Here is a 21,248-nt window from a genome sequence, read left to right on the forward strand (position 1 = left end):
AATATTTTCCATCTCCATAATTCTGTCTCAGTTCTTCTTATTTGCTTAGTTTGTTTTTTAAATTAAATTGTTGATAGATATGTATTTATAGCCAATTTATTGTTCATAGTGTTGATTTTCTTCTTTTTCTTAAATAATTCCCTTTAACATTTCCTATAATAACAGTTTGGTGATAATGAACTCCTTTATTTATTTATTTATTTATTTATTTATTTATTTTCTTGTATGGGAAGCTATTTGCCCTTTGATTCTAAATTTTATTTTGGCTGGGTAAAGCAATCTTGGCTCTAGGGCTCCACTTTTCGTGACTTTGAATATTTCTTGATACTCTCTTTTAGCAAAGTTTCTTTAGAGATATCTGCTCACAGTCTTATGGGAACTCCCCTGCAGGTAACTAACTGCTTTTTTCTTGCTGCCTTTAAGATTCTCTCTTTATCTTTAATCTTTTGCATTTTAATTATAATGTGTCTTGGGGTGGGCCTCTTTGCATCCACCTTGTTTGGGACTCTGTGCTTCCTGGACTTGCATGTCTATTTCCTTCACCAAATTAGGAAAGTTTTTTTTTCATTATTTTTTAAAATATATTTTCCATTTCTTACTTTTTTTCTTCTCCTTCTGGCAACCCTATAATACAAATGTTAGAAAGCTTGAATTTTTCCAGAGGCTGCTTACACTATCCTTATTTTTATGGATTCTTTTTTCTTCTTGTTGCTTTGATTGTTTTTTTTTTTTTTTATTCCTTATGTTAAAAATCATTGATTTGATTCTCAGCTTCATCCAGTTCACTGTTGAGTCCCTGTAATTATTTTTTAATTATACTTAGTGTAACCTTTATTTCTGCCTGGGTCTTTTCATGCTGTTGAAGTACACAAGAGTTCCTTGAGCAACCTAATAATAAGTTCTTTTTTAACTCTGCATCTGATAAATTGCTTATCTACATTTTGTTAGTTTTTTTTTCTGGAATTTTGATCTGCTCTTTTATTTGGGCCATATTTCTTTGTCTCCCAATTTTTGCAGCCTCCCTGCATTTGTTTCTATGTATTAGGTAAAGGTTCTTTGATTCCCTGTCTTAGAATCATGGCCTAATATAGAAAAACACAGGTATAAGTTGGAGGGGGTGGAGCCTTAGGTAATCACCAGGGTGAGGCAACCCCTGTGAACTATGTTGATGGAGTCTCAGATATGGTGTGGCTCCTCTGTGGCTCTATGTGAGGAAAGACTTAAAAAAAGGACAATGGCTGCTGGCTGGACTCTTGTGTTTGTCTGGAGGAAGCTGTCCTCCAGCACTTTTCCTGATGCCAGACACTTCAGTTTCTCCCCATATACCACTGCTTCCCTAGTCCTGGAGCCCAGAGAGAGTGAGTCTGTGTAGGTCCTAAGTCTGTCATGGGCCAATTAAGAGGAGATGCTTGGGAATCCCACAGTATCTTCCATCATCTCAAACCCCAATGATTTTTACAACCAGAAGTTACGGGGACTTAATTTTCTGGCACTGGAACCCTAGGCTGGGTGGTTACATGTGGGTCTAGGACCCCTTGCTGCTGAGATATCCCTTCTAATTTTTATCCACCGAATGTGGATTTGGGACAATCCAGTCTATTCCCCCTCTCCTCATCTCTGCATATTTGCCCCTCCTACTCATCTGTAAGAATGTGACTTCTTTAATTCCTTCGTTGTCAAACTTCTGTACATCTTCAATTTCTAACAATTCTGGGTGATAGTTATTTTGTAGTTTAGTTGAAATTTTTGCTGTGGTTGTGCAAGTAGGCAAGCCATGTGAAAGAATGTGAAGAGATTAACAAAAATCATTTATACATAACCCATAGACACAGACTACAACGTGGTGAAGGCTGGCGGGGTGGGCTGCTAAGACTGAGTGGAGGTGGGCAAAGGGGGGGTTGTGGGAAATGGAGAACACCTGTAATAATGTCAACAATAAAAAGAAAGAATAAAATAATTAATAAATAATAATACAGGGTGAAAAAGTACATCTGTCCATGACATAGTCATCAATATGGGTCAGGGATGTTTGGTTTTCTGTGGATCAAACACTGTTTCCTAATAATCTCACGTGTATTGAGTTATTCCCATTTGCCCTTTTTTAGTGCAATATAAAATCATCTATTGAAGTAACTTGTTGAGGCTATATGATATTTTAAGAAGGATTGGCTTGTCAAGAGTGGTACTTACAAAGTAGCAGTTCATACTTGTCAATTAAAACTAAAACCTCTTGGGAAAGAAATCTGTATTTACTTTAATGAATTGGTTTCTAAATGGGAAGTACATTTTAAGAAGAATTTAGGTAATCTAATGAGGAGAACTTTAAATTAGAATTGGCAGGGTTGAGACACCAAAGCCCAATGGTAAAGCTTCCACAAACTTCTATTAAAATATACAGTTAAATAATTAAATAAATACAAACATAATTTTAGCAAAGCATTAAACAAGGAAAAGGCAAAAAGGTGAGCCTAGAAGGTCTAGCTTTTAATTATTTATTATCTCTGGGTCACTGGTCAAATTTCTTAATCACTAAAGGCCTCATCATTCAAATGGAATTGATAATTCCTACTCTTTACACAACTTTTTTAAAATAAAATCACATAATACATGATAAAATACTTTGCAGTACTCCAAAATTGTAAATTATTATTTATTCATATACCAAATATTAAATATTAAGTTCCTAATATGTATCAGGTACAGCATCATTATTATCACCATCATATGAGATTTTTGCCATTGACATATCAAAATAATGTCTTTGGGACATAAGTACTTTATTATCTATGATTAATAAACCTGGGCTAATTCTCTGGCATAATTTCAGAGGACTAAAAAGCACTTCAAAAATTGAGTAAATTAGGAAATGTGAGGCAAAAATTTTTGTAATATCTTCTGGAATAACTTAATCACTTGTCTTTGGAATTTAGATACATTATTTCAGACCCTGTAAACATTAATAAATGTTGAATGTGTGGATGAAGAAGTCGATGGAAGAAGTTGAATGGATAGATAGATGTGTGCATCAGTCAGTGTATTAGATTCATGAAACTAATCAGAACCTATACAGTTTTTACATTAAATAATTTATTGCTTTTTAGCATATATAACACTGGATAGATACACATTACATTTGGTTCTGTATATTTTGTCAGATATTTCTTTTTAAAAATTTGTAAGATGTTTTTAAAAGGGAATTCTCTATTCTCACATAAAGGCCCTTTGGGAACCTTGAAATTTTAGATAGAAGCAGTCACCTGCAAAAAAGTATCTATGTCTCCTCACTGAACAAGTGCAGTTGAATTCCCTTCAGAGAAATAGGCAAGCTATTCAGATCCTTCAAACAGATCTGCACTTTTTTAAGCATTATACTTCTGTCATTCCTCTTCTCAGGAACCACAGAAAACAAGAACTCCATAAGGCCATGTGTACCTAAAATAGTTAAGCTGGGATGATATTAATACTTCTCATTCTTTCCTCTAGAGACAATGTGCTTTCTTCAGTCTGACTTTTGCTTTAGTTTTTGTGAAAATTAAGATGATGATGCATTTTAAATAGACAACTTTGATTTGCATAAAATATAAATTTCCCAAAGCTCTTAAAAGCACTTCAGAGATTATATCTCCCTGCTAATTATACATGCAATACAAAACTGCATCTGCTGATATATATTTTATTAACAGTGTTTCACCACCCATTGCCCATATCTGCTGGTTTACTGATGGCTTCCTTTTACCTCTACTATGTATGACTGCTTCCACACTTACCTTTTTTCTCCCAGGTCCTATTTGGATGAAACACCATTGTGTGTGGTGGAGTGAGTGGGAGAAAAAGAAAAAGGGTTCTGAGTCAGTATTCAATACCTCCTTCAAGATGACTAGGATGGGAATAGGTGGAAAGATAGAGTGTGTGTAAGAGAAAGATAGAGAGCAGAGACAGAGACAAAGACAGAGACAGAGAGAATGAGAATAGACTGATATAAATAGCATTTACCACTTGTCAAGAGATTTTTTTAAATTTTATTTTTTAGTTACATTTATTTTAATAGTATTCTGTATTGGTTTCAGGTGTACATCATAGTAATTAGACAATCATATACTTCCATTATGATCATCTGATATTTTCAGTACCCAACTGGCACCATACATCATCGTCATCGGCAGCCGTCCGTCTCGAGAGACGATGGTGTAGCTTCTTAAGAGTCTATCTGCACCGCCGAAAATGGCTGTGCAGTCCGACTCGGGAGTGACATGGTATCTGTCTCCTCCCGTGTTAAATCGACATCTTGCGATGACGCTGGAGTGTCCTCTCCAGTGAAGCTGAAGCTACAGAGCCTGGGCAGGGTGATATGGAGGGTCTGCTGTTGCCCATGCAGCAGACCCCCCCTCTCTTCGCAGCTGAAGGGTCCAAGGGAAAGACGGAGTCAATACAGCTTGGCTTCAGGTGCGCCGCAGGAGTTGCCGGTGTTGACTACAACGTCAAACCGCCTTAGGGACTCCGGCTCCGGATTTTCTGTCGGGGTTTATTCCCTTAGCCTTTCCCCTGAAGAGGTATGCCGCAAGGCAGCGGAGGTTTTTTGGAGTCAGAGTTTTCCTTCTCTGATGTGCCCTGACTGGAAGATCGAACCAGCGACACCTAGCTCGCAGGCCGACGCTCAATCCACTGAGCCAAACCATACATAGTTATTACATTATTATTGACTCTATTCCCTGTGTTGTAATTTACATCCCTGTGAGTTTTGTAACTATCAATTTTTACTTCTTAATCCCTTCACCTCTTTCTCCCAGTCCCCCAAATCCCCTCCTGTTCAACAACCACCAGTCTGATCCCTGTGTCTATGAGTCTGTTTCAATTTCATTTGTTTATTTTGTTGTTTTAGATTTTACATAAAAGTAAAATCATATGGTATTTGTCTTCCTCTGACTGACATTTCACTGAGCATAATACCCTGCAGGTTCATACATGCTGTAGCAAATGGTTAAGATTTTAATTTTTATGGCCAAGTAATATTACATTATATATTCATTCATTATACCAAATTTTTAATATATATATATATATGTATATATATATATATATATATATATATATATATATCTCAGTTGGTCTTGATATTTAGATAATACTTGCATATGCCAGTATCACCACCTGATGTCCTAATACATTGTGGGAAACACCCTTACTTTCTATAATTACATACATATTAATACAAATTTCTTATCATCTTACTTTTAATCAATTTACTCCTTCTTTCCTTCCTTCCTTCCAATTTCTTCCTCTTCATCTCTTCTTTCCTCTCTCTCCTTTTCTTCCTTTTCCTTTTTCTCTCACATCCTTATTTCTTTCTTTTTTAACTCACTTTTTTGCTGTCCATAGTGTATGCAGTGTGCCCTTAATTTCACATTAGAGACAACGATAAAGAAATACAGTGAGACTTATTACACATTGTATTTTATTTTACTCAAATGTTATCTCATCAAATCAGAGTTCAGCATAACTCTCAGAATTGTACTGTGGTGAGTATGTCCCCCTAATCCAATAGAGGTTCTCATTAAGGCTTACCTGAACTATTTTGATAAGACTTAATTGGTTCTAACGTCCAATCTTTCCTCTATCATATTGTTTTTTTTTATTTATCTGACACTTATTAAAATATGAATGTGTACATTTAAAGAGGCACATTAAATTTTGCAGTTTATTAGGAGTGCTCCATCAACAGGAGTTATGGGAGAGGTTTCTAAAGAGAAGCAGGGAAGTGGAGTGAGACAATTATTTGATGGGCTATGGCTGAAGAAGTTGTCTTATTTGGGAAATGAGCTGGCTGCTTGTGATTGGTTGCTTTTAAGTTTCAATTTCTTGGATGCCAATGTGTTGACTCTGGCTCAGGTATTGCTTTGCTTTAGAGATATTGAATGAATGTAGTTTTATTTCATTGGGAGAAATAACAGTGGATCCTCAGTTCTTAAACTTAATTTGTTCTGGAAAACTGTTTGAAAATCGGTTTCTTAAAAAACTGAATCTTCTTTGTCACCTGAGAGACACATGACTGGTCATACAGGTATCAGCATGAAAGACTTGTCAGGTAGAGACTTAAGACTTGAAGTTTTCTTATAAAAGTGAAACATTTTCTTTGTGAATAACTTGGTCAAGAATTGAATTTTTCAAGAATCAAGATATTTGAGAACAAAGGTTTGACTATATTTAGGAATGTAACTGCTGGATCAAGACAATATTCAGCTGTATAAAAAAACTTTAACAGTGATTTCCAAGTGGCTGTACCATTTTGTATTCCCATTAACATGAATGAGTTATTATTCTTTCTCCACATCCCCCCAGTATTTGGTGTTGTATTTTGAATTTAGCCATTCTAAAAGATATGTAGTGGTATCTCATTGTTGTTTTGATTTTCAATTCCTTAATGACATATGTTAAACAAACATTTTCACAGCCAAAGCTTTTCTAAAAGAAAGGGTTAATTGAGGCATGTGTTATTCGGTAAAGGACCAAGTCCTGGGACATGAAGTCTAAACCACTAGCAGCAGCCTCAATGCAGAAAATAACCTGTCAGCCATGCTGGTGTTGATGGGCTTTTATACAACAAGTTTAAAGAAGAAAGATGTGAGTTGCTTTGAATGACTTTTAGACAGATTATAGATAAAGGGGGTGGGAGAAGGTGAAGCGAAGCTAGTTCTGAGTTTGGTATATAGTCTGTAAGGAAGAAGTGTTTGATTTTTTGGACTAGCTGTGGGTAAGGGTCTGGAAAGTCCATGCATTGGCACCCAGAGTGGGTTATTAGGTGATTCTATCTAGATTGTCATGAAAATACCCATGTGGAAGTTAATTCAAAGTTTCAACATACATTCAAGGATGAAAACAGTCTTCTATTGGTTTTGCCCTGCAGTTGTTGATCTCTCTTGTCTCTTCCTTTCACCCTATGGTCCCCTGTAATTTAATTTATGACATCTCAGAACTTTTTTATTGTCACATGCAACTCTTTATGTGCTTAGTTATCATGTATATGTCTTCTTTGGTGAGGTGTCACTTTAGATCTTTCCACTTATTTTGAAATTCAAAAATTACCTGTTTTTCTTCACTACATAGTGTTAATGTGGATTTTTAATAATATTCTATTTTTGCCTGCATATACAAAATAATGTAACGTAGGATGTTTCTTTGTTGATGTGGTCCATTTTTTCCCAAATAATTTTTATTAGTATTTTATAATTAATCTAATGTGATCCCAAGAGTTGGGCAAAGTGTTATTCTGAATTTGGGATAAATAAGCAAACATAAACAGGCATTTACTGAACTTATCTTCTAATAGAAAATCATAGAGGATGCTTTTCAAGTAGGTTCCTGTGATGTAAGCTATATGGAAAGGAGCTATTTAATAGAAAGACTGAAGCATAAAACTCTGGTAGTCACTTTAATATATGTAATCTGCCTAAAACAACAGATAAGCTATTATCTGATAGCAGCAACATAATAGGTAATTTGATTTAAAACTTCGTTATTAAGAGAAATTTGTTTTATTACTGATTTTTTTAAATCTATGACCAATTTATTTATTTTTTATTTTTTAATTTATTGTTGTTTTATTCCAGTTTTCCCATTTTCCCCCCCATTGTGCTCCCCTGCCCCACCCACCCCATCTCCTCTCCCAGTCAATCCTCATCCTGTTGTCCATGTCCATGGGTCATTCATACTAGTTCCTTAACTAAACCCATCCCCTTTATTACTCATTTTGACAAAATAACATTTTTAGTAAGTACATGGATCAAGTGTATTTTCAAAATAAGTATTGTCATTTTTACCTCAGTAAATTTGTTTTCAGTTTACTTTTAATATTATTTTGTATTGGTTTCAGATGTATAGCATAGTGGTTAGAAAATCATATACTTTACAAAATGTTCCCCCTGATATTTCCAACACCTACCTGGAATCACATGTAGTTATTGCAATATTATTGACTATGTTCCCTATGCTGTACTTTACATCCCGTGGCTATTTTGTAATTAACAATTTATACTTCTTAAACCCTTCACCGCTTTCACCCAGTCCCCAATGCTCCTCTCTTCTGGCAACCACCAGTCCAATCTCTGTGGCTGTGAATCTAGTTCAATTTTATTTGTTTATTTTGTATTTTAGATTCTGCTTATAAGTGAAATCATATGGTATTTGCCTTTCTCTGACTGACATTTTTCATTCATCTTAATAACCTCTAGGTCCATCCATGTTGTCACAATAATGAGATTCCATTCCTTTTTTATTTTTTCTGAGTATGTATGTATCACACCTTCTTTACTCATTTGTCTATTGATGGGCACTTTGGTTGCCTCTATATCTTGGATTTTATAATAAGTAACACTACAACAAACATAGGGGTGCATATATTCTTTCAAATTAGAGTTTTGGGTTTTTTCATATGAATACGCAGAAGTGGAATCATTGGGTCATAAGCAGATTATATATATATATTTAGGAACCTTTATACTGTTTTCCATAGTGGCTGCACCAATATATATCTATACTGTAGTGCACAAGGTATCCTTTTTCTCCATATTCTCACCAACACTTGCCATTCATGGGTTTATTGATTTTGGCATTGTGACAGGTATGAGGTGAGGACATTTTAAATTTCATGCCAGGAGACAGTGAAAGAGTATATGTAATATGTATCATAGCAGAATTTCTATGTTAGTAATAAAACATTCTAGTGAGAAAAAATTACTAGAGAAGATTTTGATATATATTTAAAGATTCATATTTTAAAATGTTAATATTTACTTCACACCACAATCCTGAGTCACTGTTTGTAAATGGTATGAATGCTTCATTTCCAAATTCAGGATTGCAATGTCCTCACCTTGAGCCATGAAGAGAAACAAAAGTACTAAAATATTTTAAATAGAATTATGCTTTATCTACTTACTCAGCCTTCATATGAATGTACTTAAATAATATATTAACTGAAGATTTCTGAAAAAATTCAAGAGAAAAAATTCTATGGTATGGTTACAGAGTTATATTTAAAACTACAAAGAATTGAGAAGAAACTTTACAAAGCAGAAACCTTCAAAAGGTGTGAGTTTTAGTACTGCTCTATAGATTTTTTTCCTAACTCAGTAAAACAAAGCCTGCATAACTAAGAAAATAATGTTTGCTAATAGAAACACCCTGTTGTATATTTTCTTGTGTATTTTGCACTTTAAGATTGCTTTATTTATGTTTTTAACATTATATTGTATAGTCACTTTAAAAATATTATATTAAAACTAGACAGTCATTTGCTAGAATACTTTAGAAACACAGTGATTGATTAGGGTGAGAGGCATTGGATATGGTAATATATTCTGCTCTGTGCAGGGTGTCATGGAAAATTAAAAATAAACATATCCTGATTGCTACCCACAAATAACATGTGATATTGTGGTTAAGGGCTTCAATAGATAATCAATCAGTCTTATGAATTGTAATATATTAAAACGTTCACTTAAAATTCCAGTAGTCATCTCAATATTAACATTTCCAAATGTGAACTACTATTTTCATTGCCAAACTAGACATGTTTTATCACAGCCTTTCTCATATCAGCAAAGATTATTTCATTCTTCAAGTTGTCAGGTTGAATACCTGGAGACATTTTTGAGTTTTCTTTTTCTCTCATATTCCTCATCTATGCCTTTAAGAAAGTACAGCTACTGTACCTTTAAAGTATATTCATAACATTAATTTTCACTACTTGTACTGCTACCAAAAGGTTGGAGCAACCATCAACTTTCTTCTAAATTATTACAATAGCCTCCTAGATTATTGTTTTATGATCTTGGCCACTTATTTACTTTGAAATTCTGTTGTCTATTTTCCATACATACAGCAGCCAGAATAAATATGTTAAGATGTAACAAATCATGCCAATCAAATCTGATCAAAACACCACATTGAATGGCTCTCCATCTCATTCACAGTCAAGCCAGAACCTTTACATAGTCTGGAAGGAACTACATGACCTGCTCTCGTTACCACTAGATATTTTCTTCTTCTACTCTAAGATTTGTTCACTTAATACTTGATGTTCTTCTAACACTCCAAGCACACTTTTGCCCTATGACATTGCACCTCCAGTTCTTCTGCCTATAGCAGATATGTGCTTGACTACAACTCTGTCTTCAATCTTTGCTCAATTTTCACCTCCTCAAGTAGGTTTCCTTTGATTATTTTAATTAATATTACAGTCTGCCCTTTATCCTTATTTTACCTCTTCATGTCTGTCATTCCTAGACCCTTTTACTATGCTCTTTTTCTTTATATTTTCTCTAGAGTCTTCTTAAAGATTAACTGATTTCTTCTTTAATTCATCTCTCTTCTCTCATACCCCATCACAGTCAGCTAAAAACTGGAAATTTCTAATTGAAATTTCACTAGCCAAAGAAATAAGATTCAGTAATTACCCTTTTTGTCTCCAAAATAACTATAGGTTACAATTGAAGTGAGACCTGTGATCACCTACCTTTCATCCTGGTTAAAGGAATAGAAAATCAAGCAAAGCCTGGTGGTCTCATGGAAGTGATAAAATAGGGAGTGGGTAAAATGGCTAGAATTTGTGGAGAATACTATAAAAGAGGGGGCTACAGAGAAGAAAATTTTCAAAAACTACGAAAAATAGTTACAAAGAGATATAGCCAAAAAATTCAATAACCTTTGCTCTTCCTAACCAACAAAATTTTTACTTTCTTCCAACTCATAAAGAGAACAATGTCTCTCTTCTAAATCAACACAATTACTTTTATTGTGGTTAACTATCTGTGCTTTGCTTTTATCTTCTTTGCATTCTATGAACTTTTTGAAAGTAAGTGGGCATGCACAGCTTTGTATTCCATGAACAACCGATAAATACCTGTTGAATAAAAAAAAAAATTGCTAAGAGAAAATATCTAGGTGTTGGATATAGAAGCTTGCTCATATTCTCCTTTATCTTTAAAAGTAAAAATGACCACATAAATTTTAAAATATTAGTACATACTTATTCTTTTAAGTAAACTATGTAATACTTTTAGTAATACAGTTAATTGTCATATTTTTTTAAAAAAATTCTTAACATATCATAATATATATTTAAAATCTAATTAATTACCAGTAGGTATACTCTTCAATAGTGAAAAGCTGGCACTAGATGGACTATTTACATACACCTTATTTTAAAAATAAAACTGCTTAGGAGATATAATATATGGTTTTTAAAGCAAAAATAAAAATAAAAAAGTAAGACTTCCGGCCAAGATGGAGGTATAGACAGACATGCTGCATCTCCCACCACAACTAAGAAGGAATACAACTGCCTCAAAACCAGAAACAACCAGAAGTTCCAGAAAATCAAAGTGCATGGAAGTCCAGCAAACAAGGATATAAAGAAGAACTACTCATCCAGACAGGTAGGAGGGGTGGAGCCCACACAGACAGGACATGATGTAGTGGTGGCAGCAGTGGCAACAGCAGCAGGCCGGCAGAAAGTGCAGTTACACATTTTAAAAAGTCAAAAGGGACACCTGGGGAGCATTCCCAGCTCCTTACCAGAGCAGCTCACTGTCCCAGCTCCGGGGAAAATCAAGTCTCATTGCTTTTGACTGTGCAAACCAGTGGGGGTTGAGATGGAGACAGAAATTGCCGGTCTCAGCAGTCTGCTTGTTTAAAGGGCCCCCAGGGACTTAGAACATCCGAAGACCCATCCACTTGGGGAATGACGGCCAGGACAGTAGCTAGAAGGGTGCCAGTTTGGTGTGAAAGTGGGAGAAGTGCCTGGAAAAGAGGCGAGTGCTGGGCAAGCGGCATTGTTCCTTCTCAGACCCCTCCCCTGCATACAGCGCTACAACATGGTGAAACATGTCACCCGTTACTGATGAATCCCTAAGGCTCCACCCCTTACAATGTAGTAGGAGCGACAGCTCTCCCTGGGACACAGAAGCAAACAAACACAGGAGACTTCCAGCCAAGATGGAGGCCTAGACTGACACATCCTGTCTCCCTCCACAACTAAGAAGGAATACAACTACTGCAAAACCAGCAATAACCAGAAGTTCCAGAAAATAAATGGAAGTACAACATATGAAGTTATAAAGAAGTGGTGCTCATCTGGACAGGTAGGAGGGGCGAAGCTGGGGAGGAGAGGTCAAGCTGTGCTGTCCATGGCATCAGCAGTGATGGTGGCAGCACAGCAGTAAGCACAGACACCTGTATTTAGGGGGAGGCGAGAAATGCCTGGGGAGCACCCCCAGCTGCAGATCAGACCCGTCAGCTTGTGATTCCAAAGCTGGGGAAGGCAGATCCCCATTGCCTTGGACTGTGAGACCTGGTGGGGGTGGGGACAGAGGAGGAGGCTCCCACTCTCTCAGCGGAGATTGAATGGTGGGAATCCATGTTGGACCCCAACTCCTAAAGAAAAAGCCTGATTGTGATGAGTACACAGGGTTCTGCCCCTATAGCATAAGAGGTGTGACAGCCCTGCACAGGAAGCAAAGGTAAACACAAAACTGTTCAGGGTGGCACAGATCATGATAGAGATCCCAGTGACACAGATGACCAGACAGCAAAAATCTAATCTAACAAAGCAGCAGATAGAAAATCTTTCTGAGGCACATTTCAGAGCTTTGTTTATAAAAGCACTTACAGACCTAACAGCAGATCTTAAGACAGGGAAGGAATGAAGGCTAGTCCTGCTGAAATGATCAAAAACACATATGAAACTAGTGGTGAGGGCAAGAAAACCAGAGATCAAATCAACAAGTCGGGACATAGGGAAGAAACAGTCAACCAGTGCAGAAAGGGGAAACAAGAAGTGAGGAAAATGAGGAGAAGCTCAGAAACTTATCGGACAGCTATAAGCGGGCCAACATCCAAATAATAGGGTTGCCAGAAGGTGAAGAAGAAGAACTAGAAATGGAAAAATTATGTGAAAAAAATAATGAAGCAGGACTTCTCTAACTTGGGGAAGGAAATAGACTTACAGGTCCAGGAAACACAAAGAGTTCCAAAAAAACTGGACCCAGGGAGAACCACACGAAGATACATTATAATCAAAATGTCAAAAATTAAAGCTAAAGAGAAAATCTTAAAAGCAGCGAGAGAGAAGAAGAGAATTACATACAAAAGCATCCCAATAAGACAGTCAGCTGATTTCTCAAAAGAAACTCTGCAGGTAAGAAGGGACTGGCAAGAAATATTCAAAGTAATGCAAAGCAAAAACCTACAACCATGAATACTCTATTCAGCGAAGCTGTCATTCAGAATAGAAGGGCAGAGAAAGTGCTTCCAGAACAAAGTAAAACTGAAGGAGTTTAGCAGATCCAAACCACTGTTATATGAGATGTTAAAGGGACTTATTTAGGAGAAAGGATCAAAACTATGAACATTAAAATGAAAACTGTATCACAACAACCAACAACAGAAGCTAGGGAACTGAAACAAAGGCAAATTAAGTAGGCAATGAGATTGGGAAAATAATTATAGGTATGGGGAACATTATGTGGAGAGGTCAGCAGGGAGGGGGAAGGGGGAAAGGGAGGGAGATGGTGCAGGAATTAGGAAGCATAGTAGGAGGGAGTGGAGTAGACAGGAAGATGTTGAGAGGAACTATATGCATGACCAATGGTCATGGACTAAGGGGAGGCAGACAACTGGAGGGAGGGATGTCACTGGGTGGAGGGAAACAACAGGAAAAGAAATTGGGGCAACTATAACAGCATAATCAGTAGAGCATATTTTTTTAAAAAAAAGGTAAGCTAATTTCTTGATCTAAACCTCATAGGTCTAAGCTTACGGATTTTATCCCATACTACATGCATGGTGTAGAGAACAGTTTTACAAAAATATTTTTTTAGTTTTAACCAAGAGCTAATCAAATTAGTTAATATGTAACAGCACTTCCTCTATCATTTAACTCTAAAATATGGTGATTACATAGACAGACTATATATAACCCTTATCTATTAACTTTCCCTTAGTATTCACTAAAAATGAAAAATGATTCTAACACACTATAGAATGTGATATATCTTAAAACTCACTATATTTTCTTCATAAAAACTCATATTATATTCTATAACTTCATAATATTTCTGATTATGTTACTTTGTAGAGATCAAAGATTAAGAAATTGGAAGAAAGTGTTTCTCCTGAAATGAAAAATCATAGCCACTGGTTACTTTAAAATATTTTTCAAATGGATTGGGCATAATGCCAGTAGTTTGTGATGATATTCCATTTTAGATTCAAAGTTTCATTATATTCTCAGTCTAATTCACATTTAAATATTTTTATATTATAGTCCAATTAAAAATGTGTTACTATATATTTAGGTAAAGACTGGATTGGTGAAATGTTATTTAATTGTTTTAAAAAATGTTTGGTTGAATTGTTAAAATTATAGTTAATGCATTATTCCTGATACTGATAATTGTAAATTTGAATTTAATAAGGCTTATTTTTAGATTTATGGTTTTATATGTGATGCTATTAACCAGAATCCTACATTTATCATTGAACAAAGGGGAACTCACTTTTATCCCTTATAGTAACATTAATAATTCACTAATTAATAATTTATTAAAGTATAAATAAAACATACTACTTTTTAAAATGTTTGATGAATTGAACTTAATCATGTTGTCTAAAATACTATTCATTGCTCTTGAATCTATTTGTCTCCATTGCTCCTACTTGTAGTTTTTTTTAATCAATGTAAACTTTAAAAAATATGGTTGAGGTGAGCTGCATAATGGCTCCTAATGATATTTATGTCGTAATCCCTGTATCCCATCAATATTACCATATACGGCAAAAAATGGGATTAAGAATTATGAGATGGGGAGATTATCTTGGTTCATCCCAGTGGACCCTAATTACAATCACAGATATCTTTATTAGAGGGAGGCAGAGAGAGATTTGACAGACATAGAAGTCAGTGTGATCAGTGAAGTTGATTATAGTAATGCAGCCACAAGCTAAGTAATGCCATAATATGAAGGAACAAATTCTCTCCTAAAGCTTTCAGAATGAGTATAGCATGGCCAACATCTTGATTTTGGCCCAGAGAAATTGATTTTAGTCTTCTGGACTCCATAAGTGTGAGAGAATTAATTTATGTTTGTGGTGATTTGTTACAACACCCACAGGAAGCTAATATAAATAATATTATTCATAATTACTCAATCTTCAACTGGAAAAGAAAATGAGAGTTGTTTAGAATAACATGGTGAACAATATGTAATGTTTTTGTGTTTAGGAAAGTAAAAAAATACATAAGTATATGAAGTAATATTTTATAACTTTTTTTTCTGTTCTAAGATCTCTTCTTATTCTGCCATTCTTAGAAAAGGTATAGTAATAAGCACTGATTAAGTTTAGAATTCTCAGGGCCTTCATGCCCCATTTGAAAATTCAATTGCTTTATTTCTCCTGAAGAAAATAGTGAATCTGGGCTGTGTGAGTCTCTACTACCCTATCTTTTCTTTTCTTTTCCTCATAATCTTTTACGATTTGCTGTTGTTGTTAGGATACAAAGCTTGAAGTAAGGATTAGTAAAAGGGGACAAAAATTGATCCCATTGCAAACAAACAACTTGTGTTCTGGTTAAAAATATACCAGGGGCAATAATAGCTGCCAGGAAAAGAGGGCCACCAAAAATGGAAGAGCATGTGGATAAGTTCTGTGAACTGATCTGTAATTTTTCTCAGATTTGGGGAAATGGGATGTAAACCAGGGAGAAAAAGAAAAGGATATTCCTGAACTTTATTCTGTTCTCCTTCCCTCCTGTGTCAATTCCTACCATCCAAAATCTAGTAATTGGATTTTTCTTAGGCCTTTTAAATTTACAAGGAAAGGAGAATGCAGTCAGAAAAACAAGGTTGAAAGGTTAAGTATATGTGGGAAGAAAACAAAATCTAGAAAGCTCTTTAAGTAGCTGAACCAGGTTTGTACTTGAACAAGTGCTATTTTCTTCTCCACTTAAAGCAGTCAGAAGACCACTAGTAAGAGCTATAATTAATGTTGACATGTCTTTAACAAGGAGAAAATTTCATCAAATTCTATTGGCTTTAAAACAGGATTTGTTTTAAAGGAAACTTTCCTAGAAATGTTTGATAACCACATCTTCTTAGAGTATATCTGGCATTTACAGTCATTGGAGTTCCAAGCATTTCTGTCTCCTTGTTTGCTTGAGTACCTACTTCAGGTTGGCAGAGACTCTGCCATGCCAATGGAGGCAGAACTCCCTAGACCTTCTCAATGAATATCAGTTTGGGTTTTATAGACTTTATTAGTATTTTTGGAATATTTCTGCTGCTTCCTCTGCTCTTTGACTTATTAAATCAGTTTCTGTTCTATCTCCTCCTATTGTCACTCTTCTCATGTAGTACTTCTTCAGGCTAATTTTTTTTTTTAAGTTATACAACAATTTCCATTCAAGTGTGGGAAAGTTCCCAGTCTGTATTGTGCTTTAACCCAGGTGCAGGCAAGAAGAGGTTGCCTTGTCTGTATACATATAACAATAATGATATAACTAACTATAGTCAGTTTGCCTTCCTTTTTGTAATCACCATACACTAAAAATTAAAATATATATATAATAATTTATTCATTTCTTTATTTTATTAGAGAGAGGGGGAAGGAGAAAGAGAGGGAGAGAAACATCACTGTGTGGTTGCCTCTCACTTGTGCCCCCAACTGGGGACCTGACTTGCAACCTAGTCATGTGTCCTGACTGGGAATCGAACCAGCGACACTTGGCTCACAGGCCGACACTCAATCCACTGAGCCACAGCAGCCAGGGCAAAAAATATATTATTAATAAAAAATATATATTATTAATAAGACATTCCCCCTTGGTGGGTCACATGTCTCTCAATTCTCCCTTACTCTTGGTATGCCATTTACAGGTAGTCTTCACCTTTTTTGAACATTGTTGTGAACATCTTCTGAGAATTATTTTACATATTAGCGTTTAAGTTTTTACTGAGAAACAATTTAAATACAATAAAATGTTCAACCCTTACGTATTTAGCTTGACATGGTCCGGCAAGAGAACCCTTGCAAGCTCCATCCCATTCAAAATATAGAGCATGTCCATTATCTGAAAATATTCCTCTAGCTCACTTACAATCAATTCAGATCCACCCCCAGCCCTGCCAAGAAGCAACTCCTTTCTGACTATATCATGTTACATAACTTTTACATATTTTTGATAGCAAGTAAGTGGAACAAATCTAGCAAATTTGTTTACCATGTTTTTAAAATGCAATTTCTTTTTCTTTTAATAGTTTTCAGTGATGTTATACTTCTTTTCAGGTAAGTCCAACATATTTACTAAATTAATTTTAGTTAACATTTGGATTTTGGAGCTGTGGTGAATGTAATTTTTTTTTAAGTTTTTCTTTGTACATTATATTTTATTCAGACAATTTAGGTCACTACTTATTTATCAAGTTAATTTTAATGATTTCTTTAGGTTTTTAGATTGATAATTATGTATTTTTTAAATAACGCTATTTTTCTCTTATGTTTTGCTGTCTATGATTTCTTCCTGCATAATTTAAAATTTTAGAAAAATATTAAATTTTAAGTTTTTATACAAATAAGCTTTTATATAAGAAATATAAGTAGTGTCAGGGTCAATCATAATATACATATTATATATATGTATACCAGAAACTCAGTCTTTGGTGTTAGTTTTCTTTCTTTCCTAAAGCACTTGTACAGAACATATTAGTTACATAAAAAATAGAAACAAACAGACGCATAGATGTGAGATGTATTTTTGCTGCATAGTCACTGCCTCTCTTGTAAAATGAAAGATTACATTCAAGGTCACCAGTGCTGTTTCTACCTTTGTTAGTTCATTCATATTTATTTTAGTATTTTTTTATTGTTTGCTATTTTAAAATTCTGCCCCTTATCTTGCCCCTAGATAAATAAAGAAAATTTGTGTTATTTACTTTTAAAATCCTTCTACAGTATGATATGTATTAAATTACATTTTGATTTCTGTGTATTTTAGACTTGTTATAAATAAAAATTGTGGTTTTCAAAGTTCTCAGAAATCTTTGTCAGTAAAAAAAAAATGTTTTTAATTTGTATATTTAGCAGTGTTGAGTATTATTTGATATACCAAAAGAAAAAAATCAAATTTTCAGAGTATAACTAGGTTTATTAGTCAGGGATTTCTTGAGAAACAAAACCAATAGAACGTCTCTCTCCTTTTTGTTTCTCTTTCTCCACCTCTTGATATGCTATTAGTTATTATAAGGAATTGGCTCAGGAAATTATAGATTTGCCAGTCCCTACAGCTGCAGTTGGGAAGCTGGACACTCAGGAGAGCCAGTGGTGTAGCGCCAGTTGGAAGGCCAGTGTTTTTAAGACCTAGAAGGCGCTGAGGTTTCAGCTCACAAATGAAGGCAGGAAAAAAAAGAAATGATAGTCTTTTAGCAGGAGGGTTAGCCTCTCTGTTCTTTCTATTCAGGCCTTTAACCAATTGTAATAGGTCCCTCCACATTAGTGGGGGAAATCTGTTAATCTCATCACACATGTTAATCTCAAATGTTAATCTCAACCACAACATCCTCACGAACACACCTAGAATGACATTTCACTAAATGCCTGGGTGCCCTGTGGCCAGTCAAGTTGAAACATAAAATTAATCACCGCACTAGGTAATGTTAAATTACAAAGTTGAAAAGTTATCTACTGTTGAACAACTTAGAGTTTTCAGTATGCTAATATAAATTTCCCTTTGCATGGTATAAATATTTCAGAAATATTTTCATAATGTCCCTATATTTTTTTTAACTTCTCATAATTCTGTTTTAATTTCCTTGAAACGCTGTTTTATATAGTTTTTAATTGTAAAAATGTTGCTTTCATGATTCTGAATCTGGTTCCAGTCTTTTTCATATATCTTTATATCAATATTTAATACACTGGCTACCAGTTCTAATCGGAAAAAAAAAAATCTTAGAAATCTCTTCATTATGACAACATGTCCAGCTGATGTGCAAGCAAACCCTAAAAGGTACGGCGTTCTGGAATGCACTTTATGTTGACTGTTTCATTGTCTGAATATTCTTTACAATGATTCTTAATGAAAGTCTCTTTCAATCTTGTAAACACCAGTGTGCACAGTCTGCTACATTGTAGTTGCTTGTCCTTGGGCAGGAAGGCTGGTTCACGTCTAGTGAGCCGTCAGTCTAAGTTTTAATGGCTGATAAACCTTACATCCTGCAGGAGGAAGCACTTTTCCTTTTTTTGCTACTTAAGAATGCGGCAGAAATGTGTGCTGAGGTAGCCCAGTCAATTCTTCTTAATATTTCTTTTTTGTGTAAATTTGATCTCAGAATATTTCTGGAAGGGTGACGTTTCGAAGAAGCCACTGCTGTTACCGGCTTCCACTGCAGTCTCTAATGCTGGGCACCTGGCTATCCTATTCCGTAGCTTTATCCAGGCACTGATTACTGTTCACATGCTGCAGGGTTAATTTCACGGGATCATACTCCCAAAGCTGGTTGCCTTTTAGGTGATGGCATTTGAGCATTGTGACTGGGTCATTAAGTTTGGAGACATCCAAACAAAGGTCATCTGTTCTGATTTCTTTGTTGGCAGTGTAAGAGAAAACCTGATTACCTCCCATACCATGACAGTTAAAAATTCCAACTTTTTTTTTTTCTAGCCATGTTATCCAGACACTGATTTGTTTCCACATTTCGTATCTCTCCCAAAGAGAAATAGTGACGTGGAATCTGAGAATCAGGATAAATATTCTCCAGGTACCAGGAGAAAGGTTTGCATTGGAGTTTGTGTCTTAGACCAACTCTTGATGCTATATCTCCATAATCTACCTTTGTAACACCTGGAGAAATTATGTAGAATTCTTGAATTCATCCATCCACACTTCTGCAAGTCATCTGTTATTTTTATTAATAATCTATCCTGTGCCTCCTGGAAATGTGTAAGGTGTAGCTTTCCGAAACACATGTCCAACATGTGAGCAAGTAACAATCTCCAAAGTTCCTCCACACTGCCAAATTCTAAAGGAAATTTCTATGTTTTCTCCTCCCCAAATATCCATTCCAGCATCATATGTTGCAATTTCCTGAAAGTAATCTCTGTCTATTGAAAAAAGGCCTCCTGCCATTGTAGGTGTTCTGACAGGAAGAGTCCGATCACTTTTCCTTCTGTCCATTTCTCTTTGGAGAATAGGATACCAGCGAAAATTGAGCTTCCAGTTGAATCCACCATAGGTCATAACAGAACCTGCCATGTACTCAAAAGTATCATCACTGATCACATCAATGATAGGACATACCACTGTTTTCCTGTCTGGTTTGATCCTGGCTAAGAGAGGCTCCAGCCAGCCTACTGTGCACTCACAGTGGGCATCTAAGAAAGTGATCACTTGGCCTTTAGACACAGAAGCTCCTTTTAATCTAGCTCTGATCAATCCAGAACGTTGTTCCATTCGAATTACATGAACTGGTACTTTTAATTTTTTCACGCAACTCTCTAGAGGTCTTTTGAAAAAGGCTCTTTCACTGGCATCATCTACTAGAACAATTTCTTCTAGCATGTGTCTTGGTGAGCGATTAATGACACTATGGACAGTTCGCAGAAGTGTGATCCAAGCCTCATTGTGGAAAACAATCACCACACTTGTAGGAAGAGTATCTGGATACACCTTTGTTTTACACCCTTCTAACCTAACATCTGGTAAAGACCTGTTGAGTGCAATCATCCCACTTGCCATTAAATTGAACTGATTGATTTTAAACATCTCTTTCAAAATCTTTTCTTGATCCGCTTTAGGAATGATGACTGGCTTCCCCATTTCTCCAGGACCTTCATGAGGCTTCTGTGCTGGCTCTAGAACATCCCCAACAGGAAGTCCTCTCTCCTTTTTTTCATCACATTTGCTGCAGTCACTGAAGTAAAGCAGCAGGAACATATCCAAGAGTACCCAAATCAAGGAGGTGGCTAGGACCACCTTGCAATATGCAAATTTTCTCATGGCACTTTAAGTCAAATGCAATATTTAAAATATATATATATAAATATACAAAGATCAAGAAAAATTTTCCAATCCAGTTTCATCAGAAATCACGTTCATAACCTCGGTCCGTGCGGCGACGGCAGCAAGCGGGAGCTTCTGGGGGCCGGCCCGGGCGGTCGCAGCGTGGTCCCGCGGGCTGCAGCGGGGGCGCTATTCTCGG

General features: G+C 35.6%; 1 pseudogene; it reads right to left on the reverse strand.

Moving 5' to 3' along the window:
- Positions 1–19,375: 19,375 nt before the first annotated feature.
- On the reverse strand, positions 19,376–21,046 carry LOC150012458 (polypeptide N-acetylgalactosaminyltransferase 1 pseudogene; annotated as a pseudogene).
- Positions 21,047–21,248: the final 202 nt, after the last annotated feature.

This window comes from Furipterus horrens, unplaced genomic scaffold, assembly GCF_987537825.1.
Source record: "Furipterus horrens unplaced genomic scaffold, mFurHor1.1.pri manual_scaffold_4, whole genome shotgun sequence".
Classification (NCBI taxonomy): Eukaryota; Metazoa; Chordata; class Mammalia; order Chiroptera; family Furipteridae; genus Furipterus; species Furipterus horrens.